Raw genomic sequence first — 14,298 nt, forward strand, 5'->3', positions numbered from 1 at the left:
CCATACATGCATGCAATGGTTGATGAAGTGTTGGGTCAATGTGAAATCTGTGCACAGAACAATATGCGAAAGGGTGTGAAGACACCAGTGGGACACATTCCGGTGCCGGAAGGACCCTTTAAGTCATTGGTCATAGACTATGTGGACATGATTAAAACAGTACAAGGTAAAAGGTATATGCTAGTGGTGATTGATCGTTTCAGCCGATGGATCGAAGCAACTCCATCCAAGGATTTGGGAGCAGAGACGGTCGTGAAGTTTTTGGTAAGAGAAGTGATTCCTCGGTTTGGCATTCCAGCAGAGATTAGCTCAGATAACGGCTGTGTTTGTTCAGAAAGTTGCAAAAGGCATTGTGCAGCAGCTGCGAATCAAGCAGCGCTGTGGGGCCGTTTATCATCCACAAAGTCAAGGGATGGTTGAGAGAATCAATGGAACTTTGAAAGTGAAATTGAATAAAATCTGTGCGTCAACTAAACTAAACTGGATGTTTTGCCGCTTGCACTAATGAGCTATCGTATGCAGACATAGAGTCACGCACCTAACACCTCATGAAATGCTAACAGGTCGACCCATGCCGGCACCTCAGTTGAGAGGTCCCTTTAAAGGGCCCCCACTTGAACAGTTGCAAACAGAGTTGAAAGCTTACATGAGGCAACTGACTGCAATCCATAGAACAATCTATCTACAGGAGAAGACCAGAGACGTGAGTCTCGAACAGCCGGTTGAGAGACCAGTGGTGCCGGGCGACCAGGTGTACATCAAAGTGTTCCGAAGGAAGTGGCTTGAGCCAAGACGAGAAGGACTGTACACAATGGTGCGAGCAACGCCAACAGCAGTTCAAGTGGAAGGTAGCAACACGTGGTACCATTTGAATCACTGCACTAAGGTTCGGGCTAAAGGCACAGACGGAATTAAGTCCGAGGGGAAGGATGAACAAAAAGAAGATGTTAAGATTTCTGACACTAATGAGCATCCAGGTGTGGGTGCTGGCCGACGGCATGGGCTCAGGAGAGCAAGGCCTGGAGATGTGGGACGGGATCCCGCATCCAGGAGAGGCGGAAAGGGGTCCCATGAGGAAGCCACCCCGCAGGGGAAGTAGCCAGCCTGGGTCAGATGAGTATGATGCAACAATACACACCCACTCAGACCATGCCACGCCACAAACTTTGCCAGCAATACACACTAGAGCTTGTCGTGAAAAGGCAGATACGTAGGAATAAAGGATGGTGAGGAAGTGTGGATCATGGGTCCGGTGGAGGAGACGACCAAATCACCGCCTCCGGACGCCACGACTAAGGGGCAATCTGGGGAGATCAGGTGGTCCTCGGGTCAGAAAGAAGTTGTTCACAATGGTGGTAAGAATAGAAAGATTTCTCGTGAAAGTCTAGGGGGACTTGATACCATTAGCACTACAGGACAGAATAATCATGTTAATCCAAGAACATAAGGAGGGTACATGCACATGAAGAGACAGGGAAACAGTGTAACTGTGGACGATGGTTTGTGGGGGAAGGCAGCACAGAATATGTGGTATAGATGGGCACGGTACACTACGAGAGAACTGACAGCGACAGAGTGTCTCATATGCGCAGACGCTCCAGGAGCATTGCCTGTTGTTGTTCCAGAGCCACACACCTTTAGGGACTGTGCGGTGGTCCAGCAACGGGAATGCAGAGAAGGTAGGTTTACACCTCAGAAGGATAAATGGTTATTGTTTAAGCTTCCTATGTGTGGGATTAAGTGCAGATTGATGTTTGGGGCAAATAAATTTCAGGACTTTTTCAAAAAAGGGAGGGGCCACAAATTGGAGTCGTCCTGTACTGAATTTAATTTTGGCACAACACAGGATGGGCCTCCGACTGATTATGGAGTAGATTACGATGGTGAGTTTGAATGCTTTACGAGTGGTGGATTTACTAATGACAGTGGAACTCACGTAGGTAATACCACTGTTAAATGCAATGTCACATGGGTTTTATCTTGGTTTCCACACGCAAATATGAAACCAATATTTATCAAGACATCTGTGTGGTTTGAAAATCCGGTTCCTTTGGATCAAAAATGTGAAGATATAGAAATGACAATTCCGACTCTCTACCTGTTTGGGGATCAGACACACCCTATAGCTGATAGTTACTGGATGTGTGGAGATGATGTTTTGCAAAATGTGTTACCCAACAGGTGGATAGGTCTGTGTGCACTTGTGAGGATGAAAACATCAGTTGTGTTAGTGTATGACAAGCAGTGTTGCCATAGTTACTTTGAAACAGTAATCCGACTACTGACTACTGACTACTTCTTTAAAAAGTAACTTAGTTAAGTTACTGACTACTTGCTTTCAAAAGTAACTAAGTTAGATTACTTTTAGTTACTTTCAGCCGAGGCTGTTCCCCCGCCCCTATAACATGAAAATGACTACCAGTTCTGCCAATACTCACTTTATTGACATGTATTTTAACCAGAACATCAAAAATGACACTGGCATTTGCAAACTTTTTCTTGAAATAGGCTTACATGTTTTTTAAATAAAAAAAAAATAAGACAGTCTTTCTTGACTTTACTTAAAATATAAAAAACCTCTTACGAAAAAAAGTAATACATAATACCTATATTGAACATCCCTTGAACCTGTAGTTGTCTAACATTAGAGCAGCAAGAAGTGGTTTTATGAAACAAAAACAGTATAAATCTAACTTAAATACTTCTTATAAAAAATAAAGTAGCGTTTCTTGACTCAATTTAACATAAACACTTCTTTAAAAAAAACTAAATACAATAGACATTCTTGCATCTATCCATATGAATTACGATAACACTTAAGTTATATTGAACATATTAATGAACCTGTAGTTGTCCCGCATCAGAGCAGCAAGGAGTGGTTTTACAAAACATCAGTCATTCACTCGCAGCGATGCAGACAAACGGACGGTCATAACACGTAACCTGCTGATAATTATGGGCCCAAGCCAGTATGACAGTCAAGTTTTTGACCGAAAAATGTCACGTTTATCTTGCTGTATCTACTCGTTGACCAATAAAAGTTTAAACAAACCTGATTGATCGTCAGACCCGTCGCTTTGCAGAAATGTTTGTATGCTAGTCGCCTACAACTGCAGCTGTTACTGGATTACCCAAAGCTACAACTGACGAAGTATACATATAGATAAACATCCGTACACTCATTCAGATATCGTAGAAGATGTAATACAGTACAAAGACGTTAACAAGTCATCTTTGAGTCATCAATTGCGACCAGGTAAGATAAACAGCTAGCTAGCCCTCTCCATAGCACTGCCTGAAACGTAGGCTATATGTTATAAAGTTAGCACGAATGGCTAAACCTATCAACTATCGTCTGTGACAGGCACTGATGAAAACTGTGGTTTAGATTGGTGTATTTATTTAAAATGATTAGGGAAAGTGAGTAAAATGTAACAAATGATATCGCTGGTGTTCAACATTTTAGTGGGACAGATCATGTAAAATAACGAGTGACTTCAGGCGAACCCCGCTCCCGTCGCGGACACTGATATAACTCATAAGAAAACAAAATTATCCCAAATTATTTCAATACAAATGTATGGTTGTAATAATCGTGAATATATGTTGACAAAAGTCAAATATATGTTCCCCTAAAATGCAGAAATAGTAACGCACGATGTTTTAGATAAGTAACTTCAATCTGACTACTAGTTTTGAAATAGTAGTTGCGTTAGACTACTCGTTACTGAAAAAAGTAGTCCGACTACAGTAACGCGTTACTAATTAACACGTTACCGGCATCACTGATGACAAGGTAAACGAGTTGCTGGGGTTGGATGTGGAAAAAGGGAGAGTTAAAAGATCTAGTGGTGACTACATCATGGATAAGCACGTTTACTTGGATGCAATAGGGCAGCCGAGAGGGATTCCTTTTGTGTTCAAAGCATGCAGTGAGATCGCAGCTGGATTTGAGTCTATTTTGCCGTGGATCACAATTAACAAAAATGTGGAGTGGATTAATTACATATACTACAACCAACAGAGAATTCTTAACTACACGAGTGAAGGGCTTGCAGCCTTTAGAGAACAACTACATGAGACAAGCAGGATGGCTTGGCAGAACAGACAAGCTTTAGATTGGATATTAGTGGAGAAAGGTGGCGTTTGCCAGATGGTTGGGGAGAAATGTTGTACATTTATACCCGGGAACACTGCAGCTGATGGGACGTTTATAACGGCCATGAAGAAGATCAGGGAGCTAAAAGAGGAGCTGAAGAATAATGCTGGTGGGAGTGAAGGGTGGTGGACTGGTCTGTATGGGATTTTGGGAGATTGGGGAGCGATGGCAGGGAAGGCGGGAATAGCAATATTGTCAATATTCATAATGGTCTCCCTATTGGTGTGTTGCATTATACCCATTCTGAGGAGGTGGTTGCTGCAAGTGTGGAACAAACGAAGTGTGGAACAAACCAGGAGGCAGATGACCTTGCGAGACCAGGTCTGAGGACCAACGCATGGGAGAGCGGGTCAACGAATGAAGTTTACCAACGGACGGTTCACAAGATTCTTTCCTCGGGTGTGGAACCAAGTATAGCCTGATAGGGAGAAGAGATGCTGAAGATCTCTTTTATTGGGAGTGACGTACTGGCGACCTCTCCTCCCAGAGTTAGCTTAGCAGTTCCAGACCCAGCCGGACGGATGTTCGGCCAGAAGCAGACGACGCCAGTGTACAGGAGATGAGACGGGACTGGAAAGCTCCATTACATTGCATTTTATTACTAGTGTTGTGTGATAATCCATAATTGTATGTATTGTACTTGGTACAAAACTGTGATTAATTCATTTGATGGTGGTGTATTCATTCTATGTGTATTATCAAACAGAACTGATCACTAATATGTCCATTGCCAGTTGTGTTAGTCAACTGTTCGGAGTGCGACCTTTGGTAAAGTGGTTGGTCGCCAAGTGGGGTGGGGCCGTAGGAGAGTTTTCCCAAAATAAGAACATGAGTTACGAAAGTAGCAGCCAGTGGGTTTTTCGCTCCTATGCACTGCGAACAGTGGACAAGTGTGATGGCGATGTTAAAATTTGTGTTATTGTTGAATTCAGTATCATTTAATGTGATTCGGGTACATATATATAGTCTTTTTCATTTATTCAAAATGTTCCCTTTGATTGAGATTGTAGAATTATTAGAATAATTTAGGGTTGATTATGGTAATTAATTCTTAATTAATTATGTGGGATGATTTTCTTTCATTTTAGATTATTTCTTTATTAAATCACTGATAAGTGATTTCAGGGGGGACTATGTGGGAGAGAAATGGCATGACATGGCCTAATTACATCAGGTGCTTTGCTGTTCGGTTCGTATGAATATGGTTGAAGGTTAGATTGAGCTTGTTTATGATTACGGCGAAAGCTAGGCGCCGCCAAAGAAGATTGGGGCCTGGTTACGCACGCTTGTTATGATTTAAGACAGTATAAAGTCAGATCGCAAAATGAGGTCGTTGGAGATTTGTGAACATTCTGTAAGCACGTTTGCTGTGACGGCTGTTCAAATAAACTTCCCCAATGAAAGGCTGACCGACGCGTATTCGACTCCTTTTCTCCACAACAACCCCTGCAGTGGACCAGGACGACAACACTCTGACCCTGTCCACGACCGACGTGAGGAGAGCCTTCAAAAGAGTCAACCCACGGAAGTCAGCAGGGCCAGATGGCATCCCAGGCCGAGTCCTCAGAGCGTGCGCCGACCAGCTAGGGGGGGTATTCACCTCCATCTTCAACCTCTCCCTGAGTTTGTCTGTGGTTCCCACCAGCTTCAAGCAGACCACCATTGTTCCTGTCCCCAAGCAACCCTCCATCTCCTGCCTGAATGACTACCGTCCTGTAGCACTGACCTCTACTATCATGAAGTGCTTCGAGCGGCTAGTCAGGATATACATCTGCTCCTCCCTCCCCGACACCCTGGACCCTCTTCAATTCGCCTACAGGCGAAACAGATCAACCGATGATGCCATCGCACTGACAGTGCACACCGCCCTCTCCCACTTGGATAAAGGGGGCACATACGTGAGGATGCTGTTTGTGGATTATAGCTCTGCATTCAACACGATTGTGCCCACCAAGCTCGTCCCCAAGCTCAAGATCCTGGGTCTTAACAACTCCATCTGTAACTGGATCCTGAACTTCCTGACGGGCAGGCCCCAAGTGGTGAGAACTTACCCTGAGCACTGGAGCCCCCCAAGGCTGCTTGCTCAGCCCCCTGCTCTACGCCTTGTTCACACATGACTGTGTGGCCACTTTAAGCACCAACGTCATCATCAAATTTGCTGATGACACCACCATCCTGGGTCTCATCTCCAACAACGATGAGACTGCCTACAGGGAGGAGGTCAGTACCTTGGCTACCTGGTGCAAAGAGAACAACCTCTCTTACAACGTCGGCAAGACGAAGGAGATGATTGTGGACTATAGGAAACGGCAGGAGGGGCACGCCCCCATTCACATCAACGGGGCTGAGGTGGAGAGGGTTTCCCATTTCAAATTCCTCGGCGTACACATCAGCGATGACCTAAGCTGGAGTAGACATTCTGACATGACAGTGAAAACTGCTCAGAAGCACCTTTATTTTCTGAGGAGACTCAAGAAGTTTGGCATGTCTACTAAAACTCTCACTAACTTCTATAGATGCACCGTCGAGAGCATCCTCTCCGGCTGCATCACTGCATGGTTGGGCAGCTGCTCTGCTGAGGACCGTAAGGCCCTCCAGAGGGTGGTGAAGACAGCCGAGCGCATCACCAGCTCCTCCCTCCCCCCCGTGCAAGGCATCTACCACACAAGATGCCTGAGAAAAGCACGGAAAATCACTAAGGACCATAGCCACCCCTCATATGGACTGTTCAACCTTCTGCCATCTGGTAGACGCTACCGGAGCATCCGGGCTCGGACTAGCAGATTAAAGAACAGTTTCTTTCCCCAGGGCATCAGGCTACTCAACCAGTAATTCATTGGCACTCAAGCCACTTTAGTTATGTACTTATTTCCACCTGTATATATATATATATATATATATATATATATATATATATATATATATATATATATATAGTTGCACATTTCACTTAAATTTTTTATACACATTTAAATTTGTTTTGTTTTTTTTATGCACAATTTTTTCTACTTTATCTTCTTCCTTGGTTTTCATTCACCCTTCTCAATTTATTTAATGCTGTTGGCGATGCCTCGTCACCAAGAATTTCAATGTATAGTATGACCCTGTGTCTCTCTGTACAAATGACGATAAATCTTGAATCTTGAATCTTGAATCCCTCATCTTCACCCTGAGACGCCATATCAAACCAGTAACAAACCAGTTTATGCCAACCGCCCTAACGCCACGTCACTCCAAACCTCCAACTCCTCTGAACTACGATTCTCAATTCGCGCACAGTCAGGTCCGAGCGCCAAAAAATAAAAAATAAAAAATTCCTTGTTCTGGTTCTTTATCTTCATTGTGTTTTATCGGAAGTGGGCAAACCAACTTAATGTTTCATTACCGCCATCTACTGAACTGCAGTGGAGAAGAGGACCCCACCACACACACTCCTAACTGTATTGAAAAATTAACATACAAAATCTCTAAGAGGAACACAAGAAATACAACAGTTAAAAAAGAAAATGAAACAGATATTACATAGAGGGCTGAAAAAACCTAATCTGTATCTAAAACTGCTTCCATTATCTCAACAAAATGAAATGTCTCTTTAGATCTTTCCAATGTTTTTGGAATTCATCACCATAAAAGAAGGAAGGACTTGAAATACGCTTACTGCAATCGGTGTGGTATTTATCCCTAAGTATGCCTACTGTATGTTTCATATTAAATAAAATGTATGGAAAATTATAAACTAAAATATTGTTTAACTTGAGCCATAGCTATCTTTTAATATCCAACCAAAACACTGGGCATGAGGAAAATGTGTTTTAAAGTTTCTTCTGCTGAATGCAGATGCTTCAAAGACCAACTTCAGACCTGAATTGTAGTTTTAGGTCTTGTTCAACAGGATAAACCTTTTGAAAAATGTCTGTAAAATAGATAATTTTATAGATTTTGAATATGCCTTTGCCTGGGCCAAGCCCCAAACCTCCCTGGCCTATTTGAACATTACCCACAATCTCTGTATGTCTAAGAGTTGCTTCTGCCTTCTGAGCTGCCATCCTTAGATTCTATTTCCGCCCCTTGGTTGGGTTTGGAACCACCTTACTAACTACCTTACTTTACCTCCAGCTAACAGTAGTTTAGCTTGTTATCTAACTTTAGTACTAACTTCCTAACTTTAGTACATTTAAACTCCTCTACTAGACTAGATACTGGGAGCTGAAGTATGCCTTTCACATACAGTGCCACAGTAGTTAAACCTCTAGGAACACCTAGCCAGCTAACTAATCTTATAATTGAAATACAGCCTAGGAAGGCATAGTCATAGTTTATTTATAGAGCACATTTAAAACAACTTCAGTCGACCAAAGTGCTGTACAGAAGCAAAAGCATAATAAAAATAATCATAAACACTACAACAACAAATACAACATAAGGGATACTAATCATTCAATATAAAACAAATTAAGATTAAAAGTGAAAATAAAAAGAGAGTAAGAGTAAGAAGGCATTAGAAAGAAAGTATTGTTCGAATATCAACCCAAAGGGTTAGGGTTAAATCTCTTTAAATACATCTGTCACACCTTTCCTCAGTTTACTCTCTTTTTCCCCTGTTTAATTTCTCAAATGATATTATGTACATGTGACATTATTGTGGTCATTAACTCGTGTTTCCCTGTTCCAACAGGTATCCTTTGAATGGTGTTACAGTGTTTGTTGTCCCCTCTTTTCTGTCTTCTCAAACCCCAGCTGGTCGAGGCGGATGGCCACCCTTCCTGAGTCTGGTTCTGCCAGAGGTTTCTTCATGTTCAAAGGGAGTCGTTCCTCTCCACAGTCGCCTCAGGCACGCTCAGGACGGGAGATTGGACTGAAGACAAGTTTCTGTGCAATCTGTTGGTTTCCTTAGCTAGGAAACTGTTTCTGAATTGGCTCTATATGAATGAATTGGATTATTTTATAAATAATTATGATTACAATGAATTGAATTCCAATTGGCTTGAATTGGACTTTATTATTTAAGTGTCTTGAGATGACATTTGTTGTATTTGGCACTATATAAATAATGTCAGTTTGGGTGGGTGGTGAGGAACACTTGACATAGCATGGAAAAAACACTTAACTTGGACATGGGGTCCATTTTTACATGAAAATAACTTATTGACATCTTAGTTTGAAACAGAACTGAGGCCCCTAACTGAGGCTTCATCTGTGAGACAGTGATGATATATTTCAACTTGTAATAAATAACATAATAACAGATGAACAGGCTGCCTTTGTAATGTTGTGTATTTCCTGTGAGTCATGATACAGAGCACTAAAGTAAATGTCTGGAGTATATAAACATGTTTCATTAGTTTTATTATAGGAATTGACCACAGCTTCAATCTCCACTGATTTACAATCTACACAGAGCAGAGGGAGAAATGATCATGATTGTATTCTTTTCCTGAATTTTAACCTGTACATCAACATCTTCACCAACAGAACCAAGCAAAAGTTAACGCAAAAGATGCTTGTTCCTTGAAGTCTTGTGCCTTGAAGACAAAAAGACCTGGATGACTCAGAACTTTCTAAATTCAGACAAAACTGAAGTTGTTATCTTTAGACCTGAGTGCTTCAGGGAAAAACTATCTTATGGTTACTCTAGATGGCATTTCCTTCGCTTGTAGTACTACAGTGAGTAACCGGAATTTATCATTTGACGCACATACAAAACAGGTTTCTAGAACTGCACTTCGCTCTCAAACTGCAGGGTGGGAGAATGTAAATGTAAAAGTAGAATGGGAGGCAAAGCCTTCAGTTACAATATATTGCCAAAAGTATTCACTCACCCATCCAAATAATTAAATTCAGCTGTTCCAATCACTTCCTTGGCCTGACTGAGTAGATGCAGCTTGCGTTTACTGACTCAGTTCAAGTTTGACAAAATTGCACAAATAAATTACACAAAGGAGGAAAGTCACAAAAGTCCTAGGACTCACAAACAACCAGTAAGTGATTCACAAATACAATATATTACCAAAAGTATTCACTATCCCATCCAAATAATTAAATTCAGGTGTTCCAGTCACTTCCATGGCCACAGGTGTATAAATTCAAGCACCGACTGGAAGACCTGGAAGAAACATTAGCTTGTGCTATGAAAGCATCATAACCAACTCTATAGCTGTGTGGCAAAAAAGTTGAGCTGATAATAAGCAAAACAGGTTCATTTCATGAAACATCAAGGTTTTTTTTGTCCCGTCTCCATGTCATGTCTTGTCATTTCCTGTTTTATTTTGAAAGATTAACTCTACTCTCGTTTCAGGTCACTTGCCCTTCCTCTTGTGTCTCGGTCTGATTGTTGAATGAATGATTCCACCTGTTCCCTGTTAACCCTGTGTATAAGAGTCTGCGTCTCCCCTTGTCTTGTGCCAGTGTGTCGTATTTGTCGGTCTGAACGTGCGTTCACTCTAGCCATTCCAAGTCCTTGTCACAGCCTCGATCATAGCAACCTGTGTGGTTTGTTGAATCCTCTTTAAGAGAGTTTTTGTTTCTTGGAATTTACATAACATAGAATTGCTAAGCTATAAATTAAGTTTTCATAGCTCTTGTTTTCCTCCAAGTGGAGTTATCCTTTGTTTCTTTAATATTCCATAGCATAGTGCCTAGGGATGGCACCTGAAGCCTCATGAAGCTTCCACAGGGTTCATCTGATTGTGCCAGAAAATGAACCAAAGTTTGGGGCTTTGAAACCACACAGAACAGTGACATCTGGTGGTGCACTGCAAGGATCATCTGCTTCAACCAGCCTCCTTGACACATTTTAATATGTACATAATAAAAAGCATAGAACAAAAAAATTTGTGATAATTTATGAGAAGTGCTTGTGTTACATTGTGAATAAAAAAGTATAAAGTGAGAGGGGGGTGTGCTTATGAAACCGGGTCAAGATAAATTGACTGCATAGGGTACATTTCAAAGATTTTTATTTAAAAACAGAATTTTTTCAACTGTGCTGGGTTTCAGCCTGTTTCGTCTTTGGCTGACGACTTCGCCAGTCTTGGAGAAAATTCTCTCACAGGGCACAGAGGAAGCTGGGGTGCACAAAAATTTAAGCGCCAGCTTGTACAGGTGTGGGTATAACACCTTGTGGGTGACCCAGTACCTCAGTGGGTCCTCCGTTCTTGGAATGTGGGGTTCCTTTAAGTACCTGGAACATAATTAGCCCATTGTCATTCAGCAGCAGAGCATAAATGGTGATGGAGGTAATAATCTTTACTGTACCTCTGATCCTCCACTGTAGCACTGGCAGTTGTGCTGGTCACCTGCTGTTGAGCACCCACATGCCTGTCCAGCAGGGCCCAGAGACCACCATCCTCCAGTTGAGTAGAAGGGCCTGCTCTAGGTGCTGACTGTGGCTGTGCTGGAAGCTCCACCTGCATTGTTGCAGCACACTCTGTGGTCAGCCTATCTATGGCAGTTTGGGCAGAGCCTTGGCTGCAGAACCCCAGCTCTTTGAACCTAGGGTCCAATAAGGTTGCCATTGAGAGGGCAGTGACCTTCTCCAGCATTAAAAATTTCTCACAGAGGTTATTCCTCAAGTTTGTGGCTAGTTTCTCACCCAGTGGGTTTCCAATATGGCCACATCTGCTTGAGATATGTTTTAACATTTTAACAAGTGGTATGACCTTGGAGGCCAACACCCGTTTTTCCTCTGAGAGCTCAACTGTGGCCTGGTGAAATGGCGAAAGAACGTTGAGGCAGTGGTGCATTGCCTGGTAATCCTCTGAGGTGAACGGGGTGAGGTCTGTATCGAGGGTGGCCAGAGCTGCACCCAGTGCCTCTCTCTCCTCAAACAGTCTTTCAACATTGTGAATGTACTGTTCCATCTCGTGTCCACCTAAGATAAGATGACAAACAGGTTTTATGGAGAGAAAGAAAATATCACAATTACACCAACTACGTCAAAAGTAACATTAATAGCCAAACAGTAATCACCTCCTGAATTAATTTGTGCTCCGGCCTGGCCAGCTGTCGCTGCATCTCAGACAGCTTCTCCTTGGCTGTGGTGCTGGACTTAAAATGCCCAACGATCCTGCACCCCCTACTCCGGATGTCCTCCAGTTCAGGGGTTTGGGCAAGGGATCTCTTCACCACCAAATTCAGCACATGTGCAAAACACATTATGTGCCAAAGATTCATTATATTAGCACATGCAACCATGTTGGCAGCACAGTCTGTGACCAGGGCTGTCACCTGGAGGAAAGATTTCAACATGTTCACAAATCAGGTACATCCAGTGGTGTAGTCTACCTTTTTGAGGTGGGTATACTGTATAGTTGGCCAGTCATAGGCCCGTGGTACCAAACTAGGGGTCGGGACTCGGGACCCCTCGGGACCAATAGTAGCCCCTTAATGCACGCCGTACCTCCAGTGGCGCGCTGTAATAGTCATTGAAAAGTTAAGTACCATAGTACTACAATACTATGACATAACACAGGGCTTTTAATAATGCACTATGACTTGGTCATTGCCATTCTGGTAACAGCACATTTATAATGCTGTCTTAACGTGTTAAGGGACAAATATGTTTGTGGGGTCGCAGCTTTGCACTTACCTGCCCCTTGCATGCATGAGGGACAGGATGAGGGACATCATAAACTCACTTTGATTGTGTGGACTGTGTGCTGTGTATCTCAGTGGCAATGGGACTCCCTGTGGCACTTAATCTTTGCACTCATCCCTCATAGAGCGAGGCCTAACAGAGTGATTGTTTTAAAGCAGCAGAACACCATCACATCTTGAGACAGGTTGTTTTATATATTAATATATACACAAGGGCTGTCAGAATGAATTAATTGTAATATATATATATATGTGTATTACATTCGTTTATATATGTAATATACATAAAAAAAATATATATATATATACACACACATCCATTTTAGTTTTCCACCTTCCACTCCTATAGGGGGCGCTGTTGTGCGTTAGAGAATCACCGCTTTCAACTAATACAAAGAAGAAGAGTTTCTATGGGACGTTATTGTCAAAACACTGATAGTGAATCCCTGGGAGATTGATTGACTGCCGCAATTTCCGAATGAATGCTATTCTGAAGTGTTGTCGTTGTATTGTTAAATTATAACAAGGCTTCCATGAGAAGTGGTAGTTGATGAAACGTGGCTGTGCTATTCTAAACATTGAAAAACGAATTTTAAGTGGGTATACGGAGCATTTTAGGTAGGTATACGGAAATCCCCCCAAAAAAGAGGTGGGTATACGCCGTATACCTGCGTTCAACGTAGACTACACCACTGGGTACATCACTTAGTAGTAGACCATATTGCAGGATGATCTTGTCTTTTATTGGTCTCTCACCTTCCCTTTGATGTCCCACTCTTCCATGAGGAGATGTTTGGCCTCAGCCAAGTGGGCTGCAGTGTGGGTTTGGGGAAACTTTTGAACCCCCAAGACCACAGAGGACAGCTCCACCTACAATGTGCAAAATCAGAGTGAGATACATGAACCATAGTAATACACAAAGCAGCAGGAACTTACCTCCTCAGTGATAAAATGGCAGGTTACAGCCAAGTAGGCGTCCATGTTAATTGACGTCCACATGTCAGCTGTCAGGCTGACAGCAGAGGGCCTGCTCACCAGAGCTAAGGCCTTCTCCTTTGTCACCTTGTACTTTTCCTCCACCATTGTCCTCAAGGCCTTCCTACTTGGAATGATGTAGGTGGGGTCCAAAAGGTTGACAAAGGCCTAAGGGTGACATTAAATGAAATACAGCTCATTAGGTAAACATGCATTGAAACTCTAAATGCTATAGAACTACTAGCCACCGTACCCTGAAACCTTTATCTTCCACAATGGAAAATGGTTGCGCATCCATAACAATCATATCCACCAACGCAGAATCAAGCTTTTGCTTCCTTGACACTACAAAAATAAAATTCAGCATATCAAGAAAATAAACGCAGGGCAAACTTGTAAAATGCTGGATTTGAACTCATAACCTTTGGATGCAAAAACCCCTTAGCTTATCCTTGAGCTATCAGGTATGTGACTGTTAGCACCCACCATCCACATGATACAATAAATAATTACCGGCAGAAGGAGGATTGAAAGTTTGATGTGTCCGAGGGGTCTCAACATGATGGATG

Source organism: Odontesthes bonariensis, chromosome 14 (genome assembly GCF_027942865.1).
Source record: "Odontesthes bonariensis isolate fOdoBon6 chromosome 14, fOdoBon6.hap1, whole genome shotgun sequence".
NCBI lineage: Eukaryota > Metazoa > Chordata > Actinopteri > Atheriniformes > Atherinopsidae > Odontesthes > Odontesthes bonariensis.